This window comes from Anopheles aquasalis, chromosome 3, assembly GCF_943734665.1.
Source record: "Anopheles aquasalis chromosome 3, idAnoAquaMG_Q_19, whole genome shotgun sequence".
NCBI classification, from domain to species: domain Eukaryota; kingdom Metazoa; phylum Arthropoda; class Insecta; order Diptera; family Culicidae; genus Anopheles; species Anopheles aquasalis.
In genome coordinates this window covers 5,035,001-5,051,866 of record NC_064878.1, presented here as the reverse complement: position 1 = coordinate 5,051,866, position 16,866 = coordinate 5,035,001, and the positions used below count along the sequence as shown (strand labels likewise).

The window sequence follows — 16,866 nt, the reverse complement described above, 5'->3', positions numbered from 1 at the left end:
TCCCTGGAGTGCTGGAGAAGAAGAGAGAGACAGAGAGAGCCTAAGGAGACAAGTTATGAAAAACGATAAACTGCTATCGATCATTTGCATTTGGCGCACGCCAGCGAACCTTTTCATGTGAAGGAATCGGAAATTTAGCATCGATTTGCAATCGATTGTTGCCACCAAGTTTGTCGTACTTTAAACAGTATCTTCCGATGGTATAGACCTTAAAACCAACCGATGAAACAGCTGCTAAGAAAGTCAAGAGGATGCTTTTAATGTGTTCATCGGGGTGCCCCCTCATAAAATCCTCCTCCAATGGATAATTAACGGACTGCTGAGGGTGAGTTGGCAATTATTAAACGATTTCCTCCCACACCTTGACCAACGTATCAAATCGTGTGACCGCCGTGCAGGAGAGAGAGAGGGAAAGAGAATGATAGGGTGTCTGTGTTTTGTGGTTTCACACAATGACACTGCGTGGAAGCACCATTTATGATTTGTTTGTGCCACTGCCACTGCCACTCTCTCGCCACGGACAGGGAAGGGTCATCACGATTGAGGTCGATTTTAAGTGCAGCTTTGATGACCTCTGGTGAGGCCAGAGAATGGGAAAAGATCCTATCCCGGTGAGAGGAAGGTGAGCAGTTCTCAAAATGCCCGATTCCCCTTCTTTCGCCATTAGTTGGTCTCCCCGTCCGAAAATTACACTCTTTCTAATGAAAAGCCCCTTCAATGGCCCACAGGAAAATCGGCAGAGGGAAAATATTAATCTTTTAAAAAACTCATTGTACAACTTTTTTTTTTAACCAACTCGCTCGCTCGCTCCCTCACGTTCTCTGATGGCGAGGTGATCCGGATCATTTCGTGAAATCGAAACGAAACTTTTACAAAAGCGGAGCGAGTCGCCCAAGTCGACGTAATGCAGTTTCATAAATTTCGATGGCAGCCACCCAGCGGTGCCCCCGGGGGGGACATGGTGCGCGTGCCGCCTGGAACTGACTTTTACAAGAGCGTAACAGACGGTGGTACTAGTGCTGGCAGAAGTTATAACGATCGCTGCTAAAGCACGAACACGAAGGAATCGAATGTTCTTTTCGATTTTTCAAATAAACGCAGAACCAGAGCAGATCCAGGAAGCCCCCGGGAAAGGAAGTCGAAGAAAAAGTACCATCATCAAACATATGGTGGCGAATTAATAAAATTGATTTGGTCAGCACTCGTTGCCGAGTTTCGGAGTGAGTCCCCGCCGGTGTCGGTGGCGAAGATGTCCTTCCTGTTGCAGGTTGCAATCGGGGGTTAATCGAATACCATTTCTATATATGTTGGACTCACTCTCTTTCTGACTCTCTCTCCCCCAGGAACTCGAAGCAAGAAAGTGGAGAAGCTATCGAAACGGAACCGTCGGTCACCGTTCGAGTAAATGGATGTTGTAGCAGTTTTTCGTTCGATTACATTTGTCGTGCAGAGGGAGGGGCAAACATTATTGAATTGACGACCAAAAAGAAGGTTGTTCAATTCCGTTACATTTGTCGCGTTGTTAGTGCTTTGTGGGAGTCCAGTGAAGGCAAGAGGGAAGGTAGATTATGATTTTGATTCGGTGTATTAGGAGCTCGATATCGATGCACGGTCGAGGCATGATTGTATGAGGGAACTCGAATGGAATAAATTCCGCGTTTTGGATCGGAGTCTCAATCAGGAGCAAGGCCAATGGCAATGCAGGTTGCGCGATTTTGCCTCTGAATTAAATTCTGCATCATGACAGAGCCCGGTTTGAGTTTGAGTTATTGGGCTTCGAATAACTTTATAAAACAAAATTAATGGCGTTTAACTTTCTTATCTCAGCTTCGTTCACTCACTTCATGATTTGTTTACGTATTCAAATTCCATGCACAACAAATAAACTCATCTCAATCTACCACCGAAGCAACATTAGGAAGCATCGAGTGCTGGGTGGTGTTTCGATTTAACATTATTTAATTAACGATCACATCCTTCCTGGAGAGGAGGTGCTGCAACAACATAAACAACCGTAATGGCCTTTGCCACGTGCAAAGATGCGACGAACATCGTCCCACACGCTGCGACAAGACACGCTTGGCATCTGATCGAGCTGCTGCTGCTGCTGCTGCCAAACAATTTATGTTCTAATGTGTGTTCACGTTCGCTACTTTTCGCTACGAGAGAGAGAGCGTGCGGGGTTCAGGATGATAAGCATAAATTTATGAGTCACATCCGCGAACTCCACTCCGTAGTCAGCACGCTGTTCTGTTTGCGACGAGGACGATGGAGTGATAAAATATTATTGAATAATTGAAAACTCAATTGCTTTAATTCGAACTTTCTTCGTGAGTTCGCCCACCCCACCTTTTCTTTCACTCATTAGCCATAACCGAAGGATACGATGCAAGGCATCATCCTGATCGTCTTCGTCGCCTTGTCTTTAAAGGGTGCAGACAGTGGTTAGCCTTCGCGAGCTGACGTTCGATGGAAGGAAAGTTGCGAGTTTGAAAATGGTCGGTTGTGGTTTTTGGTGGATAAAACGAGCGCATAGAAAGTGTGAGGTCTGGTAAGCGACGGATAGGAAGGAAGCCGCCTGTTAATCGCTTAAAGGATGCATCTCTCCCGTGGTTTCCCTCCTCGTGGTAGTCGTCCAGAGCGCAGTGAGTTGAGCAATTTAATTAACAAATTTAATACACGAGAACAAATTCAAGAACATCCTAAAAACCGAGACCGAGGAAAGAGCGCTGATGCCTTATCGACGTCTCGCTCAGGACCTCAAGTAAACCAGACCGTTCTTCCGGAGTTAAGAACTTTGGTCTCTCAGACGACGACCAAAACGACGACGACGACGACGACGACGACGCTGAAGGAAAGTTAAGCTGCCGTGAGCCGTGAAGAATTGCCATCCACCACGGTGACTTGGGCATTCCTTGGCGCATGCCGCTGGAAAGGATGCAGTCAACTGCGCTCCTGGGGTATGTTGCCCATGTTACCGCGTTGTTCCCCCCGTGGGGGTGGCCTCCTCACCAGAGCAGCAAGCCACAGCAACCACACGGCGAGTGAGGAAGGACGGAAACGAGGGATGGTATCGGTTTTATGCGAAATTAGTCGCTCGGTCGCTCGGCGATTAAACCATGAGGGGCATGAAAGCATTAGTCTTTAGCCAGAGAGAGAGAGCTCTTTTAAAATTACACATCCCGATGCGTCCAATTTGGTTGTGGTTATCGTTTGGTGGTGCTCGCTCTCGCTGGAACCGTTGCGTTGGAAACTAACTTTTATTGTGAGGTTAGGGATGATGCAGCATCATGGCAAACGCAACGAAACGTGAAATATGTGCTGATGATGCTCGCTTTAGAGGGCAATTGGATTGCAAGGATCGTTTGTGAGGCTTCTTTTACTCTTCGTTGACAGAATGTTAAATCGTTCTCGCCACGCATGTCGATTCGAGACCCGGAAGACTTTGTAGAGTGATTGTTGTTCGTTTGCTGGACCTTTTTGAAGCAAACAACTTTCTTCTTAAACCAAAAAAAAAAACAAAGAATTATTATCCCTCTCCAGCAAGTGGCCAGTTCATCATCTGAGACCAGGGCAACCGCTGGAAGCAAATTAAGAGCAAAGTTGAAGACCAATCTGTTTGCGCACGTCAGAGCTCCCGGAATCTAACCTAATTACCATACCTGAACGGTTTTATGAACCCCCTTCCGAGTGGCCACGGGCTGGTGGTGTAACTGTGAAGCCCCCTGTTCCCCTTTCCTTCTTCTCTTCCTCATTTCGAGATCGCGATCCGGAGACCCCACTGGAAATTAGTTTGGGAATGAAGAAGGAAAAAGGAGGAGCGAGCATAAAACAATATATGCAAACAACCCAATCTCGCTGTTGCTGTTCAGTGGAAGCTCACCGTTGGCTGGCTCCCATTCATGGACCATCCATCCATTCGGTGGCCAACGAAAGTGTGGCGCAGTCCCGCCGTGAGAGTCCGGCCAACTCCCTCTTTCTTTTACTCGTTTTTTTAAGGTGTCTTGGTTCCAGTATGCCACCTCTGTGCCACCGGCGTGAGTTTGCTTACCGATGCGGTCAGATAACACACTACCACCACCCCCCAGTGGGCACCGGGGATCGCGCAGGGAGAGAAAAAAAATGAAATGATTTATGGTGCGCCAGAAGATGATGGAAGGTGTGTGTGGTGTGCTTTTTAAGATTTTCGTTACGCCATTTCGCCCTCGGCCTCAGTTAAGTTGGAAATGAAGTCATCGACAGTCCCTGGCCCTGGATAGTGTCGCGAGGCCAGTCCGTTTCGCGCCCGTTTCCAACTGCTGGAAAGTTTTGCAATTTGCTCACCATGGGAGCAGCGCTATTGTGAGTCATCAGAGATGGTCTCCGTGTCCATGCCCATTACTTCCTGGTCACAATGGTCAACACCACCGTGCCGTGGCCAGACTGGGCGTTTCGTAAGTGACCACTTCCGATCGAGCACTGGGTTTTCGGGTGTTTTTTTGGTTCGCACACGACTTGCCCTTGTCTTATGTCCGAGCCCCGGGAAGCCGGTGTAGAAAGTGTGGCGCAAAAGGTAGATTACAGTGGCCACACTATGCGGTCAACGGCGCCGGCCGGTGCGCTACTAGCGAGCAGAGGCCGGAGGTTGCTTTCGATAAATATTTTACGACGCTGGGAACGACCACCATCTGATAGACGGTGATGCGTGGTGTGGTCGAAGCAGCATTTTATTTCTCCTCGATTATCCTTCCTTCCCTCTTTCATGGAATGGAATGGCCAGGGTGCCCTTTTTTCGGGGTGTTTCTGGGAATGTTTAATGTTGCGTGAAGTTCGGTGTCTATCGCACCGTTCAAGTCACTTGAGATTCTTTTTGTTTTTTTTCTTCTGTTTGGATTTTATTCCCTCAAAATAATAGCACCACAAAACATTCCGGTATCCGACATTATGTGGTTCAGATTGTGGCTTTTAATGTCGAGCGCCACGGTTTGGAATTACTTTTTGAAGTACAGCCAGGAGGACAGCAAGAACAGAATGGAGAGGAAGACACGCACTGGGTTACCACTGCTCGCAAGATAACAATCGATGGCAAGCGCGATCGTCACAAGCGATCATCTTCATCACGCGGAACGGATTAGACAAATGAGGCCGCCTCAGCTTCAAGGCTATCTGGGTCGCTTGATCTATCTGACCGGCTTGGCATGTAAACCAACCGCCCATCCAACTGTCAGTCGGCCCAGATCGGTGACTGATCGCTAGCTAGAACATAAAACAACAACAAAACACCTTTTCATCGGTGGATCGTGGGATGCAGCTGATATTTCGGTGGATCTTTGGCGGCGACGAAGGGAGTTCGCTTGTCACGAGTTTCGCACGCGACCTCTCGCGCGCTAGGTAGCAGTGGGACAAGCGCACTGACAAACCTGACAATCTGATACCCTTTCACAGCATCACACGCAGAATGGAGCGTGTTTGCGTGTTCTTCAGCCCCCGGGTCATCAACGGCGACAGGTGAGCGATGAGAATTTGGTTTCATTTAGACGAAAGACGGCTGCTCTCATCTGCTCATTGCTCATGAAAATGCAACACGGTGTGGCGGTTGTTGCGTGCTTGTAAGAATTAAAGACCGCCCTGGCCTTGATAATTTGCAGCCATTGAAATCCCGGGGGTGCTAATGGTTCGTTTTATGTGGTTCGTGGTGGAAGGGGGGGGGGGGCTTTGGAAGCTACCGTTTGGATGGCAAGAGTCGTGAGTGGAGGTTTATGTTACCGCGAAGTGGGGTGTGAAGCAGTTTTTAGAATGTTTTTTTAGGGCGAGCTTTTGTGGGAGTGTGTTGGTGTAAACATTTAGTGTGATGACGGGGTATTAGCATTTTCTTCCATTGCAAGTGATGCATTAATGTTTGATTCGGGCTTTTCATCGCCGTAATTTATTTTGTCTGTTGAAATATGCTTTAACATTATTTTTGAGGAGTATATCTTGATTGTAGGAATGCAGATCGATCATTATCAACTAATATTGTATTGTAATCTACAAAAATGATGCCTCAAAAATATACTAATCGCATTATGGTAAAAAATTGTGCTGCGTTAAAATACTCAATTGTTCACTTGTTCAGTTGTTTGAAGATGGAGAATAATGCATGGCTTTTTACATTAGAATCGAGAACAAGCTAAAAGAACACTAAACGATCCGAAAGAATTCATTGAACAACATTTATGATAGGTGAAAACATTTTTTTATCATCTAAATTCGAAACAATTCATGGCTATTCTTTTTGAAAACCGGTGCTTAGTACATGAAAATCAGGTAAACCAATTTGTGTACAATATTTGGAACAGGAAATGATCAGTTTAGCAAATGTGTTGATGAAAAATGTAAGAAGTGTTTCCAAAATAATGTTTAGACCGTATTCTAAAAGACATGTTTTTTCACCATGCATTGTTCAAAATGGTTTCACAACGTTTCGAGGAAAGAAAATCGTTCCGATGGTACAGCATAGCACAGGTGTCGTATACATCACCCCCCCTTAATGCTAGCTCCCGTTCACCATTACCACAACAAGGTGTTAGATCAAAGATCCAAACCTCGCACGCCCTGGACCGTGACACAATAATAGTTTAATTATCTTCCATTACTATCCAAAAATAAAGAAGCCCTCCCCTTGGAGATCCAAAACAGCCGCTAGTCCGAAACCGATATAGCACCACTGTGGCGCCGCCCTGGAAGAGGAACAATAACGAAAAAAGGGCGGGAACGTGTGTGCTCAGTGTTCCATCACACCAAGCATACGGTATCCGTACCGATGTGCCTTTGCATTGTTTGCATTTGCAGCAGCAGCCACAAGCACTCGTACAATTCCGTTGATTCATCATCTTTTTAGCTCCAAGAAAGTGCGCTCCGATCCCATTTGAGGGCGCATAAAACGAAATGCTATCGTTTTGAGGAGAGTGAATGAGGAACGCGCCCCGCACGAGTGAGTGTGGTAATGAGTCCGCGAAAAGCCCCGTTCTTTCGTGGAAAATACGCCTTAGCCATCCCGAATCCCGGAGCGCTCACTTCCTTAGATCGCTCGATCGAACGTCAGATCGCGCCGCATTGAAAAGAAGAAAGGAATCAAACTCAATAAGCTCCGCTGCAGAAGCAGCAGCAGCACCGGCAGCAGCAGCATAAGCGCAATTATGTTCACGCTCATGCTGTTGTTGTTTTGTGAGGCCAAACATAAGGAGGATCGGTTTAATCGAAATGGCTCGCATTCCCGGCTTGGTCCCGGGTTTATTGATTCTTTCATCGATCGTCGTCTTCTCACGCCTTCCCTCAGCGTTGTTGGGCTCCTAATTTCATGTTGTTCCTTCTTTCATCTTTCATCAATCGCTCGACGGCAGCGGTAGCCAGCCATTTTCAATAGCCAAGAAGCGGAACAGAGCGGAAAGAGAAGAGGCAACACCTGTGGCGATACGATACACTTCCGATCCGCGGTCCGTGGTGGATCGTCATGGAGCCGTGGAACCGTTCGTCGGAGTCGGCCGCCCGCCCGCCAGGTGCTGGAAAATGGAGGAATTCATATTTTCGTTTAATTGAAAAATTCTAGCGCGAACCATCGAGCGCGTCCCGTTCACGGGAATGCACGGTCAGTGGCGGCACAGGTGCCACGGCGTTACGGCCGTGATCGGTGCACTATGGCTAATCCAGCCAGCCAGCCAGCGGCCGGGCACCGGTCCGGAACGAACCACTTCGGATCTCTGCGCTCGGTTCTCCGATGGGTTGTTGGTCTTTCTCGCGGTCTTCGCCGCGGTCTCGGCTCCTCCGAAGCGATACGGAACCGATCTAGCAAAACCACCACGAACGTTCTGGTTGGACTGTGCCCTGGAGGAGGGAGAGGAGGGCCATAATTGAGGCCCGAACCACCGTACCATGGCCAGCGAGGGATGACGCACGCCACGAGACCGCCACAGTTCTGGTAATCTGGATGGATGGATCGCTGGATTCGTTCGTTGGACCGCACACACCGCAGAGCTGTGTGGCGGAAATGATTGACATTCGTTTCGTATTCGATCATCCAAAGGAGGGACCACCGCAAGAACAACATTTCTTTCCAAGTAATAAGCAGCACACGAAAGTCTGCGCTACGTGGCTAGCGGCTTCTGGAATGCAAACCCAACGCCGTGCCGAATACAATGTACGTCAACTTCCAACGCAGCCAAGCGAGCCAGAGAGTGATCGCGAGAGATCGAGAGAGTTTTATCTAACAAAATGATCATACTTTATGCTCCCGTCGTCGTCGTCGTCGCAGGATGTGGGTCGTCTGGACCGTTCCCGGGAGTCCACCCGGTGGGGCCGGGTCGGTGAGGTGTGAAATACGATGGAATGTGTTGAACTTTCTTGAACCCCACCAAGGGTGCTGGGGGACGATGAGTCATCGTGCGCGCGCGTCTGTCAGGTCCGCGATCCGGCAAAAACTCCGCCAAGTACCAAGCAGGCCTTGACTTCTTTTCCTTTCGCAGCAATCTGTCAAGCGAACGCACCGCACACTGTGTGTTGAGTGATCGGAATACCTAAAACCACCAGCAGCAGCCAGTGGACAGAGGGGGAAAAAAATGAATCTAAAATGGCGCGAACCGTTACCGCGGTAGTAGAGGAGGAAGAGGTACATAAAATGTCAAATTTGAGAACGAGAATGTGGCCCCCAAAAAATGCTGGGTATCAAATTCTGGATTCATTTTCAACGAGAAGGAAGGCGCGAGCCAAAGCAGCGTAACTGATATCGCCACCTCCAGACATACTTAAAGACCATTTGTACTGCTGCTTGGAGAGACAATTGGACTTTTAGGCTGCTCCAAAACCACGGACAAAGAGATGAGTTCGTGTCCAAAATCATTACACTCCTCATGGAAGCCTCTTTCATATCATTTTGTCAGATAAGGCCGGCGAGGATAATGATCGTCTGAATATTTGTGATGAGAACAGATAACCAAACCTCTCGTTCATATTTTTACGACCAGAACGACCTAACCAGTAGCAAGAAGGGTCCCAAAATGAATTATTAAAACCCTTTTCATTCGTTCGTTCGAGTTCTTTGCAGTTCGCTTAATCTCGCTTACGACGTAAGGGGAATTCAAACTGCTTTTTGATGTAACACACCATTCCCCGGTGGCTTTGGATTATCGCGTCTCCGTCTCGGTGGCTACCAGGAGGCGCTAAAGAGCGATGCCCAGCAGCAGCAGCAGCAGCAGCAAACGGCAGCAGGGTCCACGGACTGCCCTCGATTAATTTGAAATTGCCATAATCGTTCGTATTATTTCCTCGAATCGCAATGTCCATTGTTTTCCAATTCCAAAGCCGCTGACATAATAGCCTTTACCGGGCCTTTCTCTCTCTCTCTCTCTCTCTCTCTCTCTCTTTTTCTCTTTCTTCCGAGGCGCACGCGTTGCGCATAAGTTTTCTCCTGGTCGCCGTCGATCGATCGATCGATGCGTGAACAGTGGAAACATAAAACGATCGATCAATCTGATCAGCGACGGTTACGGGACTGGGATTGAGTGAGTGAGCGAATGCGCCTAGAGGAGGGTGAGGGAATCTTGTGCGACGCTCTTGACGCTCCCCGCAACATCGACAAATTATTATTCCGTTCACACCAAACCGTCAACCGAGTCAACCGTCCGACGATCGAGTGGAAGCAGAAGAAGACGCGACGCCAGAGACGGAGGCATCGTTGGGTGCGTCGTGGTCCCCGTCAACGGTAAGGCATCATCGGTTGGCACCTCTTCCCCGGTGGTGAGATGGTGGTTATGCTCCGAACAAATGAGAGAAAGAATCGAAACGGTGTACCGGGCCACCGAAATCGGGGAGGTGATCGACGATCGCGATTGTCTATAGCATAGTGCAGCGAGCATAGCGGGAACCAATCGGAAATAACCGTTTCCGTTTAGAGTGGTATTGTTAAACGATCGGAAACGGTGCCTCCGAGCGATCGATCAGACGGTTTGGGTTTCCATTTCCTGACACGCGCTGCCACTAACCCCCGGGCTCGTGCTCGTGCTTTGTTACGACGCGTTTCGTGTGCCTCGAATTCGATCTTTCAAACTCCACGAAGCGCATTAATGAATACTCTCGAAGGCAGGGAGGGGGGGACCCATTTCTAAATTAATAATCGTTGTTGACTAATGATGATGTTATGCAGCAGATCGAAGAGGAAGAGGAGCAAGAGGGAGAGAGAGAAATTGAAAAGTAACCAGCCCCCAAGCGCCTAGTGGTCGCCCGAAAAAAGGGGGAGCTACAAATCAGGGCCATCGAGATCATCAAACTGATCCCGGGAAATCGTGTCGCCGTTCGTCAGTTACAGCTACACCACCAGCACCAGCGATATCTAATCGATCAAACTTTGGACGATCAAGGTGTGCAAGGTGCAACCTATGGTAAGTGAAACGATCTCCACTTTAAGCGGTATCGGTAAGCGATACCTCCAGCAGATGCAGATGCCAATCGTTAGCGGATCGTGATCGACGGTCTGGTCTGCTTTGGGAAACTCGTCTCGTCGTCACTCGGCCTGCCGACCGGTTCATCAATCGGCGATCAGGTCGAGCATCGTTTTACCGAGACATACTTTTGCGCCAAATGGATTCCAGCAATTATTTAAATCAAGTGAGCGAGCGAGGGTTACTTTCATCAATGCCAAGGTGGCCGATGATCAGTATTGACGATGTAGTGGCCTGCTGATGACATTTATGCCACCCCCCCCGGGGGGGAGTGATCTTCTTTTTGTTTTCAATTAAAGGAGGCGCTACGCACTTACATGGAATCCGGTGGGCCGAGTGAGAAGCAACTTCCAGTAACTCCAGCAATGGCACTGGCACGAGACCAGCCAGCCAGCCAGCTAGCCGGACATTTATGGTACTGGGCACTGAAGTCAATGGCACTGCGGCGACGACGACAGTGAGTGCGCTCGCTTTGGTAGTCGCAACGCCGCGCCAACCGCGGGTCCGTTAGGGGATGCGTCCTCTCTGTTGCGTGAAAGTTGGACCACCGTAGTCCCTCCCCACCGGGAAAGGTTAACAACAGGGCACAACCGGCGCAAAGGAGTGCTATCATATAGCTCTTTCGCCGGTGCCGAGTGCAGCGCAGAGCAGATGTTTTTTTTCCGAAAATTTAATTTTGTGTTTCTGATCGTCTGTCAAATTTGTCTGGATTTTGGCTGGACGAAGACGCGCAAAACGCAAAGTATCGTCCGCGTCCGTAATCCGCATGATTTGTTTGACAGAGGTCCGTCACCTCTCGCGTGGCCGGGACGTGAAGAAGGGGGGAGGGGGGACTGTAATTTACCGCAGCGTGTAAGCGAGTTGTGTAGCTCAAGGACCGTTCCATTGAAATCTTTCGTTTGTCTCCCCCGCTCGCGGGAGGAGAGAAGGGGAGGTAAGAATTGCTCTGCGCACCCGTACGCCCCGGCACCGGTGGTTGTTTTATGGTCGCCTGTTTTATTTTTTTTTGTTCGGCGTTCGTTCATTCGTTTTCGGTCACTTTCGGGAAGGCGGGAAGAGGCGATCAAAAGACTTGAGGCGCATAAGTGACGAACCCTGTATTATACTTTTTTTTTCGCGCGTGTGGCGATCCCGGGGCTTAGTCGTCGCTTGATGGGCTGTGATATTAACCAAAAGCCTCACTTTTGACACGTAAATGTGGCGAGTGGCGCGGGATTCGTCATAACGCACCACACCGCTTCGTCTTCGCTTCTGCTCTTCGTTCGTGTTTGCATTCACGTTTGCGACTTTGCAAAACCCGGAGTGACCAAGGGGAAACCAGTCAATCAACTCACTCTGGGCGGGCCAACCAGGCTGGCAGGCCGGTCTGAAGAATGCCACGGAGGGGAGAACGGAGAAGAACCAGAACTATTGGCAGCACATTATGGGCTTGCTAATTATTTTGTTCTCAATCCCCGGGAACAAGTCGTCGCCCAGCGTTGTGGCACGAGTGCAACGACGACGACAATGACGATCATGGCGATGGTGATGATGATGATGATGATGGAAATTCTTGTCCAGCCAGAAGCTAATGGACCCCGTGAACGGACTCACCCGGTCGCCCTGGTCGGTACAAAATGGTAATCTCTGGAAATTACCGTTTTATTTTATCTGCCTTGATAAGTTTGCTCGATAAGTCGTGTGCGCTGTGGACATTCTTACCAGCCAGCAGCTCCGTTTACGACGACAAGGAGGACACGACGATGACACGGTAATGGAAGTGCGCTTGGGAATGGCCTGGGCGTCGAAATCCATGTTTGTGATCGTCATGGTCGTTCGTTCGTTGGTTGGTTGCAACTTTGTCCACCGATTCCGGATCAGCATTTCATTCTTGGTCGCTGAAGTTGGTCCATGTTGAAGGTAGAAGGGAACGCGATGAGTCAAGCAACGTTGGGCTCTGTTCTAGTTCAAGGGTTGAACGCCTGGGAACCGGAAGTACCTGCCAGCACAGCAGGAAAACAAGCGATCGTGGAGGAAGCAGAAAAGGGAGACCATGCGAGCGAGCGAGCTACCATATGCGGCCAGGAAACGGTCAGAATTGGAAGCAAGGAGAGAGAGAGAGAGAGAGAAGGGAGAGAGAAGAATGCATCCCTTTTGTGCAGTCGGGAACGACAAATAGACATCGTTTTGGGGTTCAGGGGGAACGAAAAAAAGGGAAAAAGGTCAACATCGATGGTCAAACACACATGTGCGTAACGAGAGGCCTCGAAAAGGGGGAACGGACCATCCGGAGTGATAGTGCGGAACAAGCGGGTACACAAAAGGGTCTCTAGCGGTCGCTCTAATGTTCCCGTCACCGTCATCGTTTGCTTTCAATTCTCATTTTATTCTGTTGGATAGAATTTTTGGGTTATCGGGAACTTTAAAAGCCAGACCGGTTACACTGTTCTATTCCAACATGTCGTAGACATGTTTACGGTCTTAAAAACTGTTGCTTGGGGGTAAAAATGACGAAAGAAATGCACCTTCCAGGTCATCCAGATCCTGTTGCACCGCTTAGTCACCGCGAGCGGCCATTACTATCCCCTAGATCACCGGCTTCGAAGTGGAAGAAACTCTTAACACTCTGTGGTCCCGTCCGGTTGGGCACTTTCGTTTGGAAGCACGAAAATCCCGCACTAAACGCCGCATTAGAAACGGGATAAAGGTCCAGGGGAAGTGTAACGAAGTTGCTCGCGGGGCCTCTTTTCTTCTTAAGATATTAAAGGCAGCCCATGGAGCGACTTAAAGGGCTCCAGTACCCCCGGGCGGGCGGGCGGGAGAGAGAGAGTATGGCGGGCGCGAAAAGTCAATCCACTCGCCCTACGTGTTCCACGGGAGTTGTTGATGGCCTGGTGATGATACCATTGGTATGTGTGGCCGATGGTTTTCGCTTCACTTTTCAATCATCGCGTCCGCATCGTGTTGAGCTCCGGGGCAGCGCACCGGGTGCCAAACCGTTGCTCCTGCATCGGGTGCACTCCGTCGTCGTCGTCGTCGTCGTTGGCCGCGTAATTCATTCATTTCAACCGGAGCAGCGAGCAGCGAGCACACAGTAGGCTTATTAGAGGCTAGCAGGCAGGCAGCCAGGCAGTCATGATGGTCGTTTGCGCAAAAGGCATCACAGTAGGCGCACCAGCAACTTGCTTTCTGGCTCTGCACGGACTGATGCCGTGGACTGGTACATGTTAACATTTTAAGGTTTCGCTCTCAGCGGTAATAACAATAATAACGTGCATTACTGCGGCCCGCTCCTGATGCCTGTTGCCTGATGGTCGGTTGGGTTCGAGAGGGGCGCGCGCGATATGGAGAAGACCTTCGCGTTCGGAAGCTCTTTCGCCGTGGCGTTCGATCGATCGATGCTGGCAAGTAACGAGCCTGGCAATTGAGGCATACGCGTGTAGCGCGGAAAGGGGGGGATCCATTTCATTTGTGTATGGCCTTTAGCGTGGTTTAAGCTTCTCGGGAACTGGGGTTCGTCGCTTAAGGTGGTTGGTGCACAGAAGTCATCAGGCTGATCGCGCGAAAGGTTGGTTCCGAGATCTCGCTGCCTAAATATTGGTACCGATCGGTTTGGAACGTGGTTTTTGTTTGTTGATGCCGCAATAATAAGTGTGTGCACGGTACGGCCGCGCAAGTCACCTGATGGACTTGATCGGACCTGAAAGCGCCACTGAAGCGTACACCGAACACTGCGGCAGTGCCCTCGAAATGGCCGGTGCCGACCGAGAGCGTGACCTAATCGAAGATGAGCCCTGCCGTAATTAGATTTGTCGCGTTTTATTTTGATTTCGCCACTCACCACCATCTCTGTTGCTTGTGGTGAATGGGGACATGGCGCCTGGTACTTTCCAAAAAACTCCTACTCCCTCCCTCCCCCTTTCAGACGACCCTGATTCGGCGACACTAATGGAATTTCGATGCACATCCCCCCCCCCCCGGCGTGCGCTCTCCATCGTACCTTCTCCTTCGATTAAGATGCTGGACCTCAATTCCCCCGGGGACGGGCGGCCGGATGGTTGACACTCTGGCCATGTTTTTCGGGGCCATTTTCGTGGCCGCGCTAGTGTGAATCATTTGATTTCCGTTTGAAGCGTCACGCTGGGGCAGAGAGAGAGAGAGGTAGAGAAACACCCCAATTGATTGATTGATCGGAGTGTTTTTTTTTGTTCCGTTCCATTCCGTTTCGATGAAATTAGCGAAGCAATGCTTTCACTTGCTTGCGGCTCACTCCCTTTTTCGCGGTCATTTTCGGTGCACCATTTACGCCGCCAAAGAAAGGGCCTAACGGAAAGAACGGAAGAGTTGGGTGAGCGCGCGCGCGCGCGCATCATAAATTTGTTGATTATCCTTGACATAATTATGTGACGCACCATCACGAAAAAGGCAAAAGGAAAAGGAATGCGAAGTAAAATCGAAAGGAAGAACGTCCGTGCCAGCGAGCGCGCGCTCGATCGGTCGGTTGGTTCCACAAATCATTCACGCAATGACCGCTGCGCTGCAGACCCCTTTTTGGGGCCTAATGTCATCCGATCCTCCGGACCGGTGTTATGCTGCAGTCTGTCTAATGCTGTTTTTTTGTCCCCCTTTCCAGCTCCTCACCTCACCGGTTCAAAACTCGATCGTTTAGTGGCGATAGCGCGAGGTAAAGGTAGCGCGCGGCTCTTAAGAATTTAAGATACAGCGCGCATAAATTATCGAATGCGTTGCTGCACTCAACAAACGGGGAGAGAGATCGAGAGAGAGAGACACTCTTTTCAGAGAGCGTGAGTGACGAAGATCACATAATTCGATCTTGCTTTGCGGTGCGCTTTTGCTCGTGAGTTCCCTCCAAGAGAGAACCTGCGAGCGATCGAGCGCGCGTGGGGTTCGTCGCTTGCTCAAGTCTTTCGATCCGTTGGCCGGTTTAGTGTTGCTGTTGCGCGCGAACCGTGCGTTCCCTTTTGGTTTTGCGTGCGCTCTTCCGAATTCCCTCACCACACCAAACGCGGTCCCTGAGCTGTGAGTTGAAACGGACACAAAAATGTGCGCGCGCGCGCCATAGAAGGAGTCCCAGAAGTTGTAGTGGCGTTGTGCTGTGTGTGCCAGGCCGCTAAACACCTGTCCCAGGCGCGCATTCTATTGTCTAACGCTTAGCCGAGAAAGAGGGAACATCGTCCCAAGAAGAATCTCCTTCTTTGCTGGAAAGACATTATTTGAAAAGGCACAAACGTGAACGTTAGACGAAACGATCGATCGTTTCCAAAGAAAACACAAAAAGTGGCCAATCGCGAGTGTCTGTCGGAGCTAGTCGAAGATCTCGAATCCGTGTGCTTGGCTGTGTTTGTGTGCGTTACCAGCAACCGGCAGGCTGCCAAGAAAACCTCAAGAAATGCTCTAACAAAGTGTGCTGCTGGTTGGAGTGTGGAGTGAAGTACTGGGTTGGAAAGATCAACCAACCGATCCGTGTGTTTGCTCGATCGTTTGCTCGTTCGCTCGTTCGCTTGTTCGCTCAGTTGCTTGTTATTGTTTTTTCGCGGTCCACGCGGTCCCCCCCCACCGAACGGCGCGTTGTTTTTTTGTAAAAGTGTCCGCAGGCTGGTGCTTCGAGAGCGGATTTGTTGCTTCGCCTTCTTCGTCTCCTTCTTTCGTCGATCTTTGCCGTGCTTCTAACGCCCGCATGCGAGTGTTCCTGTGTTCGTGTCCGTGTGCGTCCGTCCATTTTCTGTGAAGTATTATTCAAATTTAACGGTGTGAAAACGGGTGCCACCTAAGGCCGCATTAGGAACAGGTCGCGCGGATCAGCGGTCATTTAGGAGACGACGATCCGGTCGTCGCCTCAGAGCGCCCCACGAAACAATCGCCACAAAAAAAAAACTGTCCATTGATGCGACCGGGATAGGGTGGCCATTTTCACAGGCACAGAGCACTGGAAAAGTGTGTGGCCAGTGTGCGATCTGAAAACTGAAACACGAAAAAGCAATCAGCCGCAGCTATCTGGCGCCATTTCTGACCCGGTCGATTGTGGAGATAGTGAAGCGACACCGGATGGGAAAAAGGGGCGCGGAAAAGTGATGTTTCCAGCCCGAAAATAAATAGATCCGTACGATCGTGCTTCACACCAAGTAATTGCCCATTGAAAACGGACCTTTTTGGTCACACTTGGCTCAGTGGCGCCGGAAAAGCGATCCGGAAAAGCCAGTGACGGGCTGCCCAGTGTCCCCGATCTCATCGCGCAAAAGTGTGTCGAAGGTCTTGCCCCATCGAAAGGGCACCGTAACGGTTCTAAAAGGAAAGGGACCGGCTCGAGAAGAGGTGACAGCATCTTCGTCCTCTATTGCTTTGCTTTGAGAAAGCGACGCGACGCAAGTGAAGTGTGATATCATCATCAACCTCATTACCTGGTGAGTGAGTGTGC

The 16,866-nt window shown here is 49.9% G+C and overlaps 1 protein-coding gene across 2 annotated transcripts in view; it reads left to right on the top strand.

Annotated features, from left to right (window-relative positions):
* Positions 1–15,454: 15,454 nt before the first annotated feature.
* LOC126575168 (ras association domain-containing protein 10-like) overlaps positions 15,455–16,866 on the top strand; it is a 16,128-nt gene continuing 14,716 nt past the window's right edge. The window contains exon 1 of one of the 2 annotated variants that reach the window (XM_050235731.1): positions 15,455–16,852. The gene's annotated coding sequence lies outside the window, so the exon portion shown is untranslated. The other variant, XM_050235729.1, reaches the window with a different exon arrangement.